The sequence below is a fragment of the Astatotilapia calliptera genome, chromosome 8 (genome assembly GCF_900246225.1).
Source record: "Astatotilapia calliptera chromosome 8, fAstCal1.2, whole genome shotgun sequence".
In the NCBI taxonomy this organism is placed as follows: Eukaryota; Metazoa; Chordata; class Actinopteri; order Cichliformes; family Cichlidae; genus Astatotilapia; species Astatotilapia calliptera.
Window position 1 is genome coordinate 9,614,914 of NC_039309.1, and position 15,478 is coordinate 9,630,391.

The 15,478-nt window shown below is 40.1% G+C and overlaps 1 protein-coding gene, 1 non-coding gene and 1 pseudogene across 3 annotated transcripts in view; all 3 read right to left on the reverse strand.

Moving 5' to 3' along the window:
- ppm1bb (protein phosphatase, Mg2+/Mn2+ dependent, 1Bb) overlaps window positions 1-3,266 on the reverse strand; it is a 29,233-nt gene extending 25,967 nt beyond the window's left edge. Inside the window, exon 1 of one of the 2 annotated variants that reach the window (XM_026178358.1) lies at window positions 2,815-3,266. The gene's annotated coding sequence lies outside the window, so the exon portion shown is untranslated. The remainder of the gene's footprint in view (window positions 1-2,814) is intronic. The other variant, XM_026178359.1, reaches the window with a different exon arrangement.
- A 5,882-nt stretch (window positions 3,267-9,148) lies between these two features.
- On the reverse strand, window positions 9,149-9,242 carry trnai-uau (transfer RNA isoleucine (anticodon UAU)). The gene is made up of 2 exons: window positions 9,205-9,242; window positions 9,149-9,184 (listed from the first exon to the last, which is right to left on the reverse strand). It is a non-coding gene; the product is annotated as a tRNA-Ile (tRNA).
- Window positions 9,243-11,553: 2,311 nt separating this feature from the next.
- LOC113028248 (NAD(P)H dehydrogenase [quinone] 1-like) lies at window positions 11,554-13,004 on the reverse strand (annotated as a pseudogene).
- Window positions 13,005-15,478: the final 2,474 nt, after the last annotated feature.

A 15,478-nucleotide genomic window follows, 5' to 3' on the forward strand; every position in this document is an offset into this window, starting at 1 on the left:
AGTGACCATCAAAACGATGAAACAATATTGCTGTAAACAGTTTATTTTGCGACACCAAGAAACAAACGATAGCGTAAAATGAAACAATAGACATTTTTATATTGTCATCCGATATATATGGTTATATCGAACAGCCCTAATATATATAACACATACATATATATATTTTTTACATTTCTTTTAAGGAAGAAGGGCTGCATGGATGACCGCTGCTGACGGGATGCCCTTAACTGGAACATGTAGAAGTATAAAAACCAAACAACAAAACAACCCCCCCCCCCCCCCCCCCCCCCAAAAAAAAGAAAAAGAAAAAAAAAAAAACACCACAAAAAACAAATAATATCTAGCAATATTTATTTGACTCTGTTTTCTGAACAATACATTTTGCATTGTTAGAAAAACAGCAAGCAAAGCTAAAGAGGTAAGAGTGTAACTGATGGTAGCAAAAAAGTAACACCATGCATTGGTTAACTGTAACTCCCACAAACACAAAGTCATTGTGCCATTTTATTACCACATCAACGAAAAACAGCATGATTAAGGGATGGTCACAAGTTCCTCCTGTATATCTACCGCAATGTTTAACAACTAACCTTTGTCTATATCAGAGCAACCCACAGTACATTCAAGACAACTGTCTTATGACAACGGACCCACAATGTACTTACAAAGCCTGGAACATGTGCAACACCTGTAAAATATTTCTAAGAATGTAGCTATCTGACTTTGCTGTACCACAAATCAACTGAAGCATGAAGGACAAACACAAAACTACAGAAACTTTCCAAGTACTAGACGACTTAAGCAGAATGACAACTAAAGTTTATATTACTTACTAGTTAGTCGGCTGCTAGACTTCAAGCTGGTACAAATGAAGACAGCTCAGTTGCACTGCCAACTTTTGAAACACATGACTGATTTTTAAATATTACTTATTTTAAAAGCGCTTTGTATCTATCACCTCCATACTTGCAGTCTTACTCACAAACTTGCACAAACTTCAGCTTGTGTTTTTGTAAATTTTACCTCGACTAGAATCCACTCTGAGCCAACTCTTGCTTTTTTTTAATGTGCAAGATAAATAGCTTGACTAGTACGCTTTAAGGAGGAATTGTAATGTGTTATCACAGTTGATTTCACATATATATTTTTGACAGGCCTCATCACTACAGTACACATTATATTCAAAGAGCCTCATATATACTTAACCATGTCCCTTAAAATAGTAAGTACAAAAATCCAACACTATTAACCAATATTATCATGTCTATATCAGTATTACTGTATACACCATCCAATCAAAGTCTCTGTAAGTAAAACCAAAACACTAAACCACCTGAAGCTTAAACGTGCAGAAAAGCAATCTTAACAAACTACCATTTGTTTTACACAGCCATGGTGAGTGTGTTTAAATATGAATCATTACAACCCAGCCCATGTATCACAACTCCCAGGTTAGTTTGCCAAGTATTTTTAATAGCGCTCTCTCTCGAGCCTTGACAAGCAGTGAATCCACGTTAGTAACAGTACAAGAAGGATAAAGATCACTGATGTGTGTACTGTTAATGTTTGCCATACTTTACTCTAGATTTCATATTACAAATATTATGCACTTTAGTAACATTTTACATTTATTCAAATATTCACTGCTGATTCACCAGCAAATTAACTTAGTTATATCAGACTATACTTCTGTCCTAATTTTTGTTGTTTAAAGAATTAAAATTGTTTTTACATAAAATGTAAAGAAAAAATAGTAAAAGTTAAGAATGTATTTATCTTATCAACACATCATATCCCAAAGTATTATTATTTTGCGCCATAGTCAGTAATAAACAGACTGATATCACAGCACCACAGGCGATTAGCCACACCTCTGTATGGAGAGATGGACCTCCACCACCTCCCAACTTCAACTTGAGCACATAGAGCCCTGCAGAAACTTAGGTACAACCCTGAGCTGAACTGTACAAGCCACATTCACAGTTCGGTGCCTGTTTATTTATTCCAAATCATGTCATCATTGCAATTATGAACGATGTTATCACATGCTTTACTCACTTATCGCAGGTCTAGCAAGTAGCTCACTAGTTCGTCAAATTAAAAATGTTTAGAGTTGCAAAGATTCTATTGTAGGTACTCACTAAAAACGGCCCAAAATCCAGTATCAGTGGTCCTGTTGTAAATAATGAGCAGTGGGAAATCAGTGAAGTGTGGGGAGGAGCCGTACAGTTGTCGCAGCGAAACATTACTGCTAAATATCAATAAATCTTGCCTGTGTACATTAAATTAAATGCCATCTGAATGCCTTTTTGGCTTTGACTAAAGACATTGCACACTAATAGGGGGAACCCTGCCCTTATAACCGCCCTGCATACACATGAGAACATGGAGTACCCAGAGACACTCCAATGCACGTCTGCTTGGAGCATATCGAAGATTGGTAGAGTTACCCACCAAACATTACATTACTAAAATAAGGACGCTCTTTGGCACTTTCTTTAAATATATTACATTACTACAACTACCATGAGGTAGCCGAGCTAACGCTTAAGGTAACCAAGTTACTTTAAAACTTCAGCTCATTGTTTCAGGTTTTATTTTGATCTACCTGTGTAGCATGAACCAACCGGCTGGCTCTGGAAATACCACATGCAGAAATCCCTTCCACTTAACACTGTTCCCTCCACGTAAGGCCCGTTTACTACTGTGTTGATGTGAGCTAACGTTCGCTATTAGCTTCACAGTTAGCTGTCGCTGGAACTGTCAAACTAATGCTAATGACGTTAGCGCAGATACAAGAGTGCTACTTACGTTTTCCTGCTGCTGTGCGATTGTAGATCCAATCCTGATTATCTGCTAAAATCTCAGCTTTCTGTGTGAAGACTCGTCTAGATATATGCGGAGCTAACGTTAGCTTGCTAGCTGTGTTATGTTTCCTTATTTGACAAAAATAATGGAGATTGGCCTCAGATGAGCGGCGATAATTCCTTTCTCGGTGGTTCCCTGCTTGGATAGCGTTGGTTTTTACGCATGTTTGACGCCAATTGTGTCCCTCACAGTAAATGTAGACAATTCCGATCGTTCCCAAACAAACATGGACACTGAGAATTGGTAATATTATACAACACTGACAAATCTAGCACTTTCTTCCATTGAAAGGCCAGAGCTATCCTTCGACTTTGGGTGCTGAACAAGAGGAGGTGTTATTTTTGGCATCTGCTCGATGATTGGTTACAACGGCTAGGCAAAGCGTCGGTTAATTGGCTACTTCTTCCGTCAATTAGCTCTGCCCCTATGCGATACTACATTCTCATTGGTGCGTTGCGAAGTTCTGCGATATGTCAGACCTTTGAGATGCACTACTAACTGTTACCGGCTTATGCCGACAGTACTTTAAATAGGCGGTGTCAGTCTTAAAATAGAAACTTTCAACTCCGCGTCCAAAGCTGCCCACTAATACTATAAATATATAAATATATTATATATAAAACAAAACAGAGCACAATTGAAATTATGCCATTTGCTTGCCTTTCATGGTTGAAAGTTGCCACACATAAGCCCGAGTGCCCCGGAGTCATTAAGAAGCGCAACTTAAATGAAGCGCAATATGGATGATTGAAGAGCTTCCAAGAGTCTCTAGTATATTCATACACACACAAACACACGCACGATATAAATTATACCACGCATCTTCAATCAGGAGAAAATTGAATCCAATATAGAGGGTACCGTATATAGGTGTACACCGTATAGTTGATTTCCCTGTCTGCAGCTACATCTGAATATAATGCAACACTAATCAGGTCTGGTCAGGTCAAGGAAATACAAGGGCACCCATCTCCAGTGTGAACAAGCTCCTTCGACCACCTTAAAACTTTCGACCTCAGTTGTATGGCACTGAACAGAGTAATACTTTTATGTCCTTTGTAAAACTAAAATCAGTAATATTCATCAGCAGCTGGCTCTTAGTAACTCTACTTTTAGGACAGTGTATGAGCCCCCTGTTCTTTTCTTTCTAGTTTTCCGATTCCTGACTGTAGATGAAATAACCAGATTTATTAAGACCTCTAAACCTTCCAACTGTTACTTTGACCCACTTCCTACTTTTGGTTAAACCTTACATTTCTTCTCGCTATCCTTTAATAATGAGTATTATGCATTTCGTCTTGATACATTCTCAATCATCCAGGTAAGTAAATCTCCAAAAGTTGATTCTGTTCATCTGGACGTAGCGTTTTCAGTGGGAGAAACGTTTCGTCACTCATCCAAGTGACTTCTTCAGTCTCAGCTGACTGCAGGTTTCTCCAATCTTATAAACAGTACATTTGCATAATGACTGAAACCAGCCCACTGAAGGAACAATGGGCTGGGAGGTCAGTTCCTTCACCATAAATATGCATATTCTCAATGTTGATCAATGGTCATGAGAATTTGAGAGTATTATACATTCTTCCATAATCTTTGGGTTTGTTCCTCTAAAAACGCCACGATAACACCATTTCTTAAAAAACCCAGAGCAGACTCTTTCAACCTAAATAATTACTGTACCACTGCTAATTTCCCCTTTCTTTCAAAAAATCTCAAAAACGCTGCTGACGTGCAGGTTTGCTCTCACCCAGGGTAAATGAAGGGCGCCCTTACTCCTCGCAAATGAGCAATAGAAAACCCCTATGCAATGCCCAAAATGTGACGGCATGATGTTGGGGCAGCATGGGTACAAGCAACTTTTTTTTGCCGATGCCTGGCCGTTGCCCAGGCCGATGCTGCCCTGGGCAACGGCCCATGCTGCCCATATCAAAAACCACCACTGCTCTCACCTTAATAACAATCATCTGTTTGAACAATTTCAGTCAGATCTTTGGCCACTTCACAGCATAGAGTGCTGTCAAAATTATAATTGGCCTTTAATACACTCTCTCATAATATTATTTTAACGATATTAGAATCTGTTTGTACTGTTGGCATGTAACATGCCTGGTTTAAATCTTATCTCTAAAATCATAATCAGTATGTACAGCTAAAAAGATTTTCAGATCACAAGCTTGCCCAGTTGTCTTAGGTGTTCCCCAGGGCTCTTTCTTAGGCCCCCTTCTATTTGTTATTTATCTTTCACGTTTAGGTCACATGTTTAGGAAATCTGGCATAGACCTTCATTCTTATGCTTATGACACCTAGCTCTATATCTGCATTAAGTCTAATTCAGTTTCTTCTTCTCTCATTGACTGCTTACCTGAAATTAAACTGACATATTTCCACTCATGAAATATTAGTCAGCTACTCCCATCTCAGCTATTAGAGATGGGAGTAGCATGTATGTAACTAGAGCTTGTATGTGTTGTAGTTACATCTAGTATTGATTGTTCAGATTGTGTCTTCTTTGGCTTACCACACAAACTTCTCGGTAGACTTCACCTGGTTCAAAATATGGCTTACTGTAAAATACCACATTCATTTAAGTATCTCCAGGACTGCAAGTACTCGTTCACTGGGAATCTCCTCTGTGAGCTTCCTCGTTTCCTCCTGCCTGACAGCTCCAAATTCAGTATCCATTATCCCTCATCTGTACATGTCCAAATTATCTCACCCTTATTTTTTTTTATGCTGATTGCCCTTACTGACACACCCTTGAAGGCATTTGTGACTCCTCTCAGCATCAAACTAGGAATATTTTGCTTGTTAAGCAGCCAAAACCACTACACTATGGCTAGCCTTACAGCTGTGACAAAGCATTTATGCAGCCTAGTTAAAAAAATAGCTTCCCCTTCAAAAGTGTCCTCATCAGTCTGCTACTGAACCTTTCTGTGTGAGCGCTTTGTGACTGTTGGGAGCACATTTAATAGGTTACCTGACCAATATTATGGCTTGCTGTGTGCAACAGACCATCCCAGAAGCTTACTTCTGTGCTAATTCTAAAGCTTTAAAATGCAGCCCCCAAACCCACTAGGTGGTATACCCATCTTTAATGCTGTCCATGGTCTATATGTACGTAATTAAACTGATTGCCTATGACTTTATTGGCACTAGTTTACTTGCCTGCATTGGATTACCTGTTCTTTCTGCCCAAATATTGAGGAATATAGCTGTGCATGCTTTTTTGAATGCAGTCACAAAGTGACAAAAACGCTCTACTCCACACAGCTGGGCAGTCACAACCTGACGTGTGGGTGTATGCTGGATTGAGATTTTGGAGAGATCCTAGATGCCGATTACAAAAAGGTGAGGAGGAACAGGGTCTCTGATGCAGTCTGATAATGTTTTTGTTCTGTTGTATCGGGGCTTATACTGGTAAATAAAGATGAGATTTAATTTATTTGAACAAGGATGTGCAAGGAAATGAAATGTAGGCTTGAGTGAATAAAACAGGGCTGAGGTGATTAAGCCAAAGACTTTAATATAAGTGCATGTATAAAGATATTTAGTTATGGTGTATCAGTGAATCTGTGTTATGTGTGTGTGCGGTGGAGAGCTGGGGAAAGCAGGGCTTATCTGTTGTCATTTTGTGTCTCTCCCTCAGGATCAGACTTGTGTCTTATTAATGAAAAACTCATCAGATATCAGAACAGCTCCCCGAGGAACCGAGCACGGTTATGAGACACATGTCAGACCTCGTTTAAATACTGCAAGTGTGTGTGTGTGAGAGAGAGTGTGAGTCAAGAGGAGAGACTGCAGAGTGGTATTTAATTTTCCAAGATGAAGGATTATCACTAGCAGAATTTGATCATTCTGCTCTGATCTCAGGATATTCAATCACAGCTTATCCCAAATATTAAACTCTGTCTTTTGTCCCCTTTCCTCTCAATCCCTGCCACACACACACAGACACACGCGCACACACACACGCACACACATGCATGCACTACTCCAACTGCCAAGCCTCTCATTGAGTAAAGTGGCCCACTGAGCCTACTTTCAGGATGGTGCGGGTTATGTGATTTTTCAGCCACCTGCTGACCTCAGGGAATGAGTGAGTCAAGGGGAGGAAGGGAGTGAGGGAGGCAGAGAGGGAAGGAAGGTTTTGAAGCCAGGCTTTAGTATCTTATGGAGGCGGCTAAAGAGAGTAAATTAAAAAAAAACAAAAAAAACTGTTACATCTAATCCGAAGTGCTGAGAACAAGTGGCACACACTCCTAAGTCTGATCCCTCATGTTTACATGGATCTGCATGAGCTTAAACACACGCAACATACACATGCCCCTCCCCAAATAATACACACACATGCAAATGTTCTGTGATTGTGTCCCAGGCAAGAGGGAGGGAGGGAGCGAGGGAGGGGAGGTTCAAGGTCCCGATCTCCACTCTCATTTTCAGCCAGGGGATCTGCACCCAGGACATCTGGGTCACATCATTACTGCAATCTTCTGCTTGTTCATTCCCAGCTTTACGGGGGCTTAGAGCGGCAGACCTGCTGAGAAACACATGCACGTAAACACACAAGGATGGAGACGTGTGCACAGTGTGTGACAGTTGTGAACAGTGAAATAAAACAACGTCTTAAAAGGGATTAAGGTGATTGGGGTTGTGTTTGGTAACACGCAGATTTCAGGATGCGGTGAAAAGATTGATCAGCACACATAAACACATAAATATGTGTCAGTCAATATGTTTGTAAATACAAATTATGAGAAGAATTAACACAAGATTACGCTGCTGCTTTCAGTACTTTCATTTATTTATTTATTTCACTTTAAAAAATGTTTAGAGCCGCATTAGAGCAGGGCCGTTTAGTGCAGCAATATCGCCCTCTACCGGTGGGCAATGGTTTCACAGCAAACAGCACCTCCACGTGATAATCGACAGGAGGCAGTGTTGAACAATATTGCTGGGAGAACGGTAGGCTGAAGTTGCTTTTAGCTCCCTGGTCAAAAACATGTTTTACTTTGTTGTGGTTGTTTTCTGTGGCATGCAGATATTACATGTTGATTATTATTGGGTTAAAATAGGAGGTTAACTTATGCAGTAACAGCATACACATTTTTAACTTTTTACCAGTGATAGCCAGTGCTTATTTTGGTGTGGTTGTGTTGTATCATTTGCAACATATTTGCAGCGTTCATAAAGAAATCAAACAAAACAAAAATAACAGAAACTAGAAAAGCATCTAAAGCAAGCATAATAACTGTGCCTTTTCATTTTTTTCATGTCTTTATGTGTTATGTAAATCACTTTGAATTGCCTAGTTATATAATCTGCTTTGCTTTCCGTTTGTGCAACACTTCTATTATTATTAGAGACTCTAAATAGAAAAGATGGATGTCTGCTCATGTTTTAATTATTTATTTATGTAAGCTTCCAGTTCAGTTTTGTATTGAGTGCTGTCCAATCTATACGGCAAGTATATGATATAGAAATAGCAAGGATATGCTCAATTCTAGCTATTTCTAGCAGGAAATTGAAATGCTAAATGTTATGCTCATACTGGGTTCCAGTTAAAAATACACTTCTTAATCACATTCATCCCGAGGGAAATTCTTTTGTCATACACATGCTCAATGCAGCAAGAGAGACAGAGGAACAGAGGAATAAGATATACAATAGAATACTAGTATACAGTAATATACAGTAGTGCAAAATATAATATCAAATAACTTTAACAAGTAACAATATAACTATATCCTGAAAAATAAATAGTTTAGCTATCAGTGCAGGTCATTCTAAAAGTGTCATAGTATTGTGCAAATGAATAAAAGAGAGTAGCAGCATATGTTGGGGAGATGAAACAAACATTCCATGAAAAACTGTTGGGTGACATTGCACGGCCTGAATGGAAACAGAATAACTTTGTTATTAATCCTCAGGAAAATCACCCACAGAGGGAGGAAGAGTCTTACTGCCACCGGCACAAAGGATTTTCTGTGGCGGTCAGTTCTGCATTTCGGGGAGGCGTGCATGGGGTGGGACGGGTTGTCCATGATACAAAGAAGCTTTTTTAGCATTCTCCTTTCAGATGACACTGGTGGTCTTCATTAGCTAAGATCGCAGCAGTTGCATTTAATCGCAAGGCAGGAAGTAATAAAGCTGCACTTTTAAAGCAAAGAAAGTGAAGATAAACGTGTAAAGAACAGCTGGAGGGTCGTCGTGTCGACAGATAATCTCCAAATATCAGGCTGCAACTCCCGTCTACAGATGAGGCTGAGACTAAAAACTCTGCTCCAGGTGAGGCTCGAACTCACAACCTCGGCATTGCTCTGCTGTATACTGTCATATAAGTACCGCGCGCTAACCGATTGCGCCACTGGAGCTTCGGCGGAAGGCCGCCAGGAAATCGGTTTAAGAAGGCGCAACTGCCCGGAAGCGGTGAAGAAACAGGACTTTTGGTTAATTACGTTTTGTTTATCAAATAGTGCAAGCGCACAATGTATGCAGACTGTATCAAAAGTTCATGGGACCCCGGTTGTCCGAGTCTAGAAGCGAAAATATTCCAAATAGCCGACTCACGTGCTGCGTTCAGGGACCTGACACAAAGCTCGAAAAACCTGTGGTAAACCTAAAAACAAGACAAGCAACAAAACGTGAGCAGTGGCACGCAGGCATGCGGTGACTTTTGAAGAAAGGTATGCAGACACACACACACACACACACACACACTTTCCTCCACTATTTAACAGTTTAACAAGCAAATGCCCATACTGTACCGTACACAAGCATGGATGTTTGCAGTTTTCAGTTTTATTTGTCATATGTAAGTTAGCACAGGGTCAACGTCGCAATGAAATGTATTTGAAGAGCAGAAGACAGTCACTCAGCAGAATGGTACAGTAGAAAAAATAATAAAAAATAAAAAATAAATAGAAAAATAGTAAGAGCAAAATATTAATAAGATGTAGTAAAAGAAAAAAGAGAACCCCTATCCTTTCTGAGAAACTGTAATTTATGTTTTACTATCTACTGTGTGAACTATGAAAACACCTCACTACACATAAAAACGCATTAATGGAAAATTATGCATTACAGTACAACAACTGTTGTACAGCACAAAAAGTAAAATTACATTTTGTGTAGAAAAATGTTCCATATCAGTTTTAAATAGATTAATAATACTGCTCCATATGTTTAATGCTGAGCTCATATTAAATGCTTTATGTTCTGTTTAATATCCAGCATCATATTCTTTAAATCACATTTGTAGTGGATGTGCTGTGAGGGCCACATATCTATGAAAACAAAACAAAGCAATAAAGGAAAACATGTTGGAAGGAAAAGCTCTCCTTAAATAACACCAACAGCTTAAATAAATACATGAAAGACCAAGAAAAGAAAAAACTTCTTCCTGGAAAAAACTGCAAAGGAAATGGAGAGGAGGATCGAGATCCCTCAGACAGATCAAGACCACAGCATGCTGTCACAATCTTTTCAAAGAGTCAAAGAATACTAAGTATAGTGATGAAGGAAATGTTTCAGTCAGGACTCATTAGCTAATGTTAAAGTATATGTATACACTGGTTTGATACGAATATATAAATATGACAGTGCTTCGCATGCTGGCCACGTATTCACACCACAAAACAAAAATCTGCTCGCCCTCTCAGCATAGCTCACGTTATTGTTAATGGGAGACAGACACATCTGTAGAATGAAGACAGCTGTCGTTTCCTATGAGTAAGAAACAAGCAGAGCTTTCAGTGACAATAGCTAACTGTGGCCACAAGATGACAGTAATACAAAGGATGACTCTTTATGAGATGAAAGAAGCTTTACTTTGTTATGGTTCATCTATTTTTAGACTTGCCAAGGAAAGCACTACCTTTCTTGCTTCATGTTAGTGTTTTAGAAAACCAGAAGTATTAGTAAGTATCTATTAACACCTAAAAGCTTTACACTTTATTCTTTGAAAGTAAAAACACAGATAATTGTTTTAATCAATGTGTTGGCAAGGTTTTGAAAGCACAGCTGCACTTATATGCTTAAAAAGCAAACCATAAATACATTTAATTAGCATGCTCCATTTTAATGAGTGAAAAGGGAAATCTGCAATTTCATTGTAGTCTGGAGCAGCATAAAGGAAATCATTCCCCTCTTATAATTATACCAAACAAGCTGCAGCACTATAAAAATGCAAAGCAAAATGTGAGGCTAAAAGAAAAACCAAGAGCAATTTGAGAAATATGAATAATGAGGAAAAACTCTTCAGGGCACTGTGTAGGAGTATGCCGATTACTTGATGCATTTAAAAAAAAAAAAAAAAAAAAAAAAAAAGATTAATGAGCTCACTGTGTACAGAATTTCCTACTGTTGACATTGTAGCTTAAGAAGGCACACACAAAATTAAATCATTCCAGTTCGGATAATACTAGAGTGAAGAAAAACTTGCGCCACTGTGAAAGCGATCTTTGCTCAAGTAGTCAATGCCCAGAGAAGTTTTTGCTTGCTGCACTAAAACAGATTAAACTATAAAAAGAACCAGTGTGAAGATAAATGCAAAAAGGGCAGTAGATCATCCACAAGGAAATTGAATCTTTTAATGTGAGAGCAGTCTTCTGTCTGTACGATAGAGTTTAAAGTCTAGTTATCAAAATCCAAATTTCAGGCAATAAATAAAATTGAAACACTACAAATGAGTAAAAGTCTTTTATTTTGTTGCAGACTCAACAATAGTCAGAGTAATATATTAAGGTCAATTTGTTGCATTTGTTTGTCTCATTCTATAAATCCGCAGCCTGCACGTGTAATGGCTAGTAACATTTGAGCATATTGCCTCAAGCAAAGAATACATTTTAAGATCAAGACATTACATGGACCCACTCCATTGTCAGACCCCGGCCTTGGTCTGACTGTTGGCTGGCAGTGGCTTGCCCATGTGGATCCCCACTGTGAGGCCAGACTCGTTGCTGCCATATTTCTCTTTGACCTCAGGCTTCAGCAGGAAACCCTTCTCCTTGTCAAAGTAGTCCATGGGAGCAAAGTACACACTGGCTTCCCCACAGAGGTTTTGCAGTCGTGTGCGCCAGCCCTCCAGCATGGAGCTGCGAGATTCAGGAGAACCAGTAGCAGGATCCCAGAAGATCTGAGGGGCAAAAACCTGGAAGCCACAGTAGTTCAGGATCCCATTCTGCACACAGGGAGGAGCAGCTGTTACCACATGACAGATCATTTCATGCTTGGCTCCGTTTATAGTGAGACCTCACCTGCAGTGGCCACAGTGTGACATTGATGTCACCATTGATGCCAGTGTCACTGTACACAGATTCAGGACAGTCAGTGGTGAAGGACAGCATGGCTTTCTTGTCCTGTACAGAGAGCAAGGAGTGAGCAAAGAGGGAGAGGACACAGCCTGAACACAGACATGTTGGTGGAGCTCTCACCTTGAAGATCCCCTCACTGTACCGCTTCTCCTGTGCGTAGGCACAGCCCAACACCCGATCCATCCACCCCTTCATGATTGCAGGAACAGATGACCAGTACATGGGGAACTGGGAACACAGGTTTAATGGTCATTTTGATGTGGACACCTGTTAGCTGACCACAAAGACACTCCCAGTCAGACACTACCTGAAAGATGACAAGGTCTGCCTCCTTGAGCTTCTCCTGCTCTTTTTTTGATGTCATCTGCAAGTCTGCCCTCCTCTGATGCCAATTTGATCTCCTTTGCGTAGGAGAAGTTCTCAGCATCCTTCACTCCACCTGTGACAAAAATCCAGTGTTTGTATCTGAAAAGCAATCACAGCTAAAGCATTGCTATACCTGCAGAATATTTGTATACCAGTGATGTCCTCAGTAGTAGCAGCAGCTTTGAACTTCATGGCGTACAGGTCAGACACCTCTACAGTGCAGCCTTGAGCAGTCAGAGCTGCCACAGCAGCATCTTTGGCAGCAGCATTGAAAGAGGCAGGGCTCTCATGGGCATACACAATCAGCACTTTCTTGGCTGCAAAACCAAAGAATAAAAAAACAATACATAAAGTTCCATTCAACACACAAAGCTTTCCAGAAGCTTTACCAGGAAGAAAAAGTCTTACCCATTCTCAAAACACACCTGCTGCTTTTATACACACTTCAAGCACTACTTCACACAGGTGCTGTCAATCAGCAATAAACCTCAAGAGTCAGCCAGCTGGTACTGCGGCATTTTCTCTCAGACCAGTTGGTGGCGGTAATGCTCTATTTTGCTGTTTGCCAACTGCCAATAAACCGTATAAAGAAGTAGAAGAAGAATTTCTCTCAGGTTTCCCATTTTGTATGGAAACTGGTGGAAGTAACCCTGAGATTAACTTAAACCTTCAGCCCAGTTTAAACACAACATGAATATATACCTCACATAATCATAATCATCTTAGTTTCACACACATCATTTTCTCATGGTGATTGTTGCCCAACTTGGCGAACCAATGATTTGCCTTACGCCCTGCGGTCTGAGGACAAAAAAGGTACACACACACACACACACACACACACACACACACAGCCAGAAATCTGACTTTGAAGGAAAAGCTATATCTCGATGGTTAATAGCTTGCATTGGTCGACAAAAAAGAAGCAGAACAAACACAGAGAGGTATAAGTCTGGGTTTGTTAATCTCTATTTTGAATGCTGCTCATTTTTAAAGATGCAATGAAGTCTGTTGGCATTTTCAGTGTGCTCAGCATTTATCCCTGACATTAGCTCAAAGTTTATGCTCCAGGTGAGGCTTGAACTCACAACCTCGGCATAGCTGAGCCTAATACTGCCATATAAGTACCGCGCGCTAACTGATTGCACCACTGGAGCACATGCTCAAAGGTTTTATTCCTTTCTCCCTTCATTCAACTGGTCTAAGGGAAAAAGCAGGGGGACAGAAACAGCTTAGTCAGTAACTCATAGGACAAACGCTTTACACTATACTATATTGCCACAAATTTCACGCTCGTAGTCTATGTACTATATATAAGATTAATCGATAGATGCATTGTAACAGCAGTCTGGCGAGGGAGGAGCGGCTAGCAGGTCCAGCGGGCATGTGGTGTGGAGGTTAGCCGGATAACTCAGAGCCAGTTAGTTAAACAGACCTTTATTTGATGTTAGCAACATAAGACCATACAAGCCAGGTCCCACGGCTCTACCCTGTCCGTACATACATGTGCGGGGATCGGTAGTCGCCGGCGCCAGCCAAGTTACAGCGATAAGGTTTCTCTGAACAGCAACGCGATCAGCATGTAACGGCCACCACTATACTCCCACACCCACTAGGGGACTCCCCCAACTACAATAATAGTAGGGCAGTGGTGCTATAATACAATAAGGGTTGTCACAGCATGCATTAATATATGTGGGGAATCAGGTTTGTTTTTTCTATACATCTATGTTACAAATGTTTTTTTTTTCAGTCTGTGCACATTTGTTTCAGATCATTTCTGTTTCACTTTTTTCATATTTCACTTTTATTCTTTAATTTTCGTAGGTTTTAGTGTAGTTTACTAAGAGATATTGAACTAATTGATAAAGAATTCAAGCATGTGGCAACCAAGTCTTTGTATCCCTGTATTCTACCACTATACCATGAACTTCCATTTAGCAAAACTAAAATGAACGAAAGTGTAAGTCTGTGTCGACTTCTTTTCATATAAATGAGCTTTGCCTCAAATAAAATTTGCCTCTCTGTTATACTATTTCCCAGTAATGTTTTAGAAGCAGTTAACTGTACTATTTGATTGACTTTCACGCATTTAAATAAGCTATTCTGACATCCTTGGCTCTTACTTTTTAAAAAGCAGCTAAGTGAACTACATATAAATGTTGATTAGTCTTCAGTACAGTTTGCTTGCTGCCACTGCAGCAAGAGGTGATTGGCTTCTACAGTTCTTGGTAGTGGAGGAGCACATGACTGGCTAAATCTTGGTTGAATTTGGTACAAAAAAAAACTATAGCCGCTCACATGGATTTGCTTGACCAACCGGTGGCAGGTGAATAGAAATGCTTAAAAGCCTTCAGTACAAATATTAGGAAAAGGATTTAACACAATCTTTAAATATTAAACATGCTTTGCTCTTCCTGTGCACTGGCATCACAGTCAGCGGATTTCAGTTCATGTGTGGGAGGAGCAAAATTGTGGAAAAGCCCACAGTGGCAATAGACATTTTTACCTCACAAAAATGTCAAGAGTGCAATGGTAAAGTGTAAAGTGCATCTAGGACAGCAAGAACAAATACTGCTGAAAGTGGGATATTAAAGCTGCTTTCATGCCAAGTCCAGCCAAAGCCTGTAGTATAGATATTGAGGCGCAATAGGGCTTGCAGTCACCTGATCTAAAGCAGCGATCAGGTGTCATTCTTGCTTTCAACCTTGGTGTACGGTCACCCCCCCCCCACCTGTGTGTTCTTATTAGAACAGGGATTTGCATGAGCATGTGGAACCATAGCCAGCCCCCCCAAACTCAGTTCCCCATCACATTTAAAGCCATACATGACTGGATCCTATACGGACTAAGAACCATCATTACATTGTGGTAGTATACATCATGTTCTAGAGCAGGGGTGCTCAATCCCAGTCCTCGAGAGCTACTGT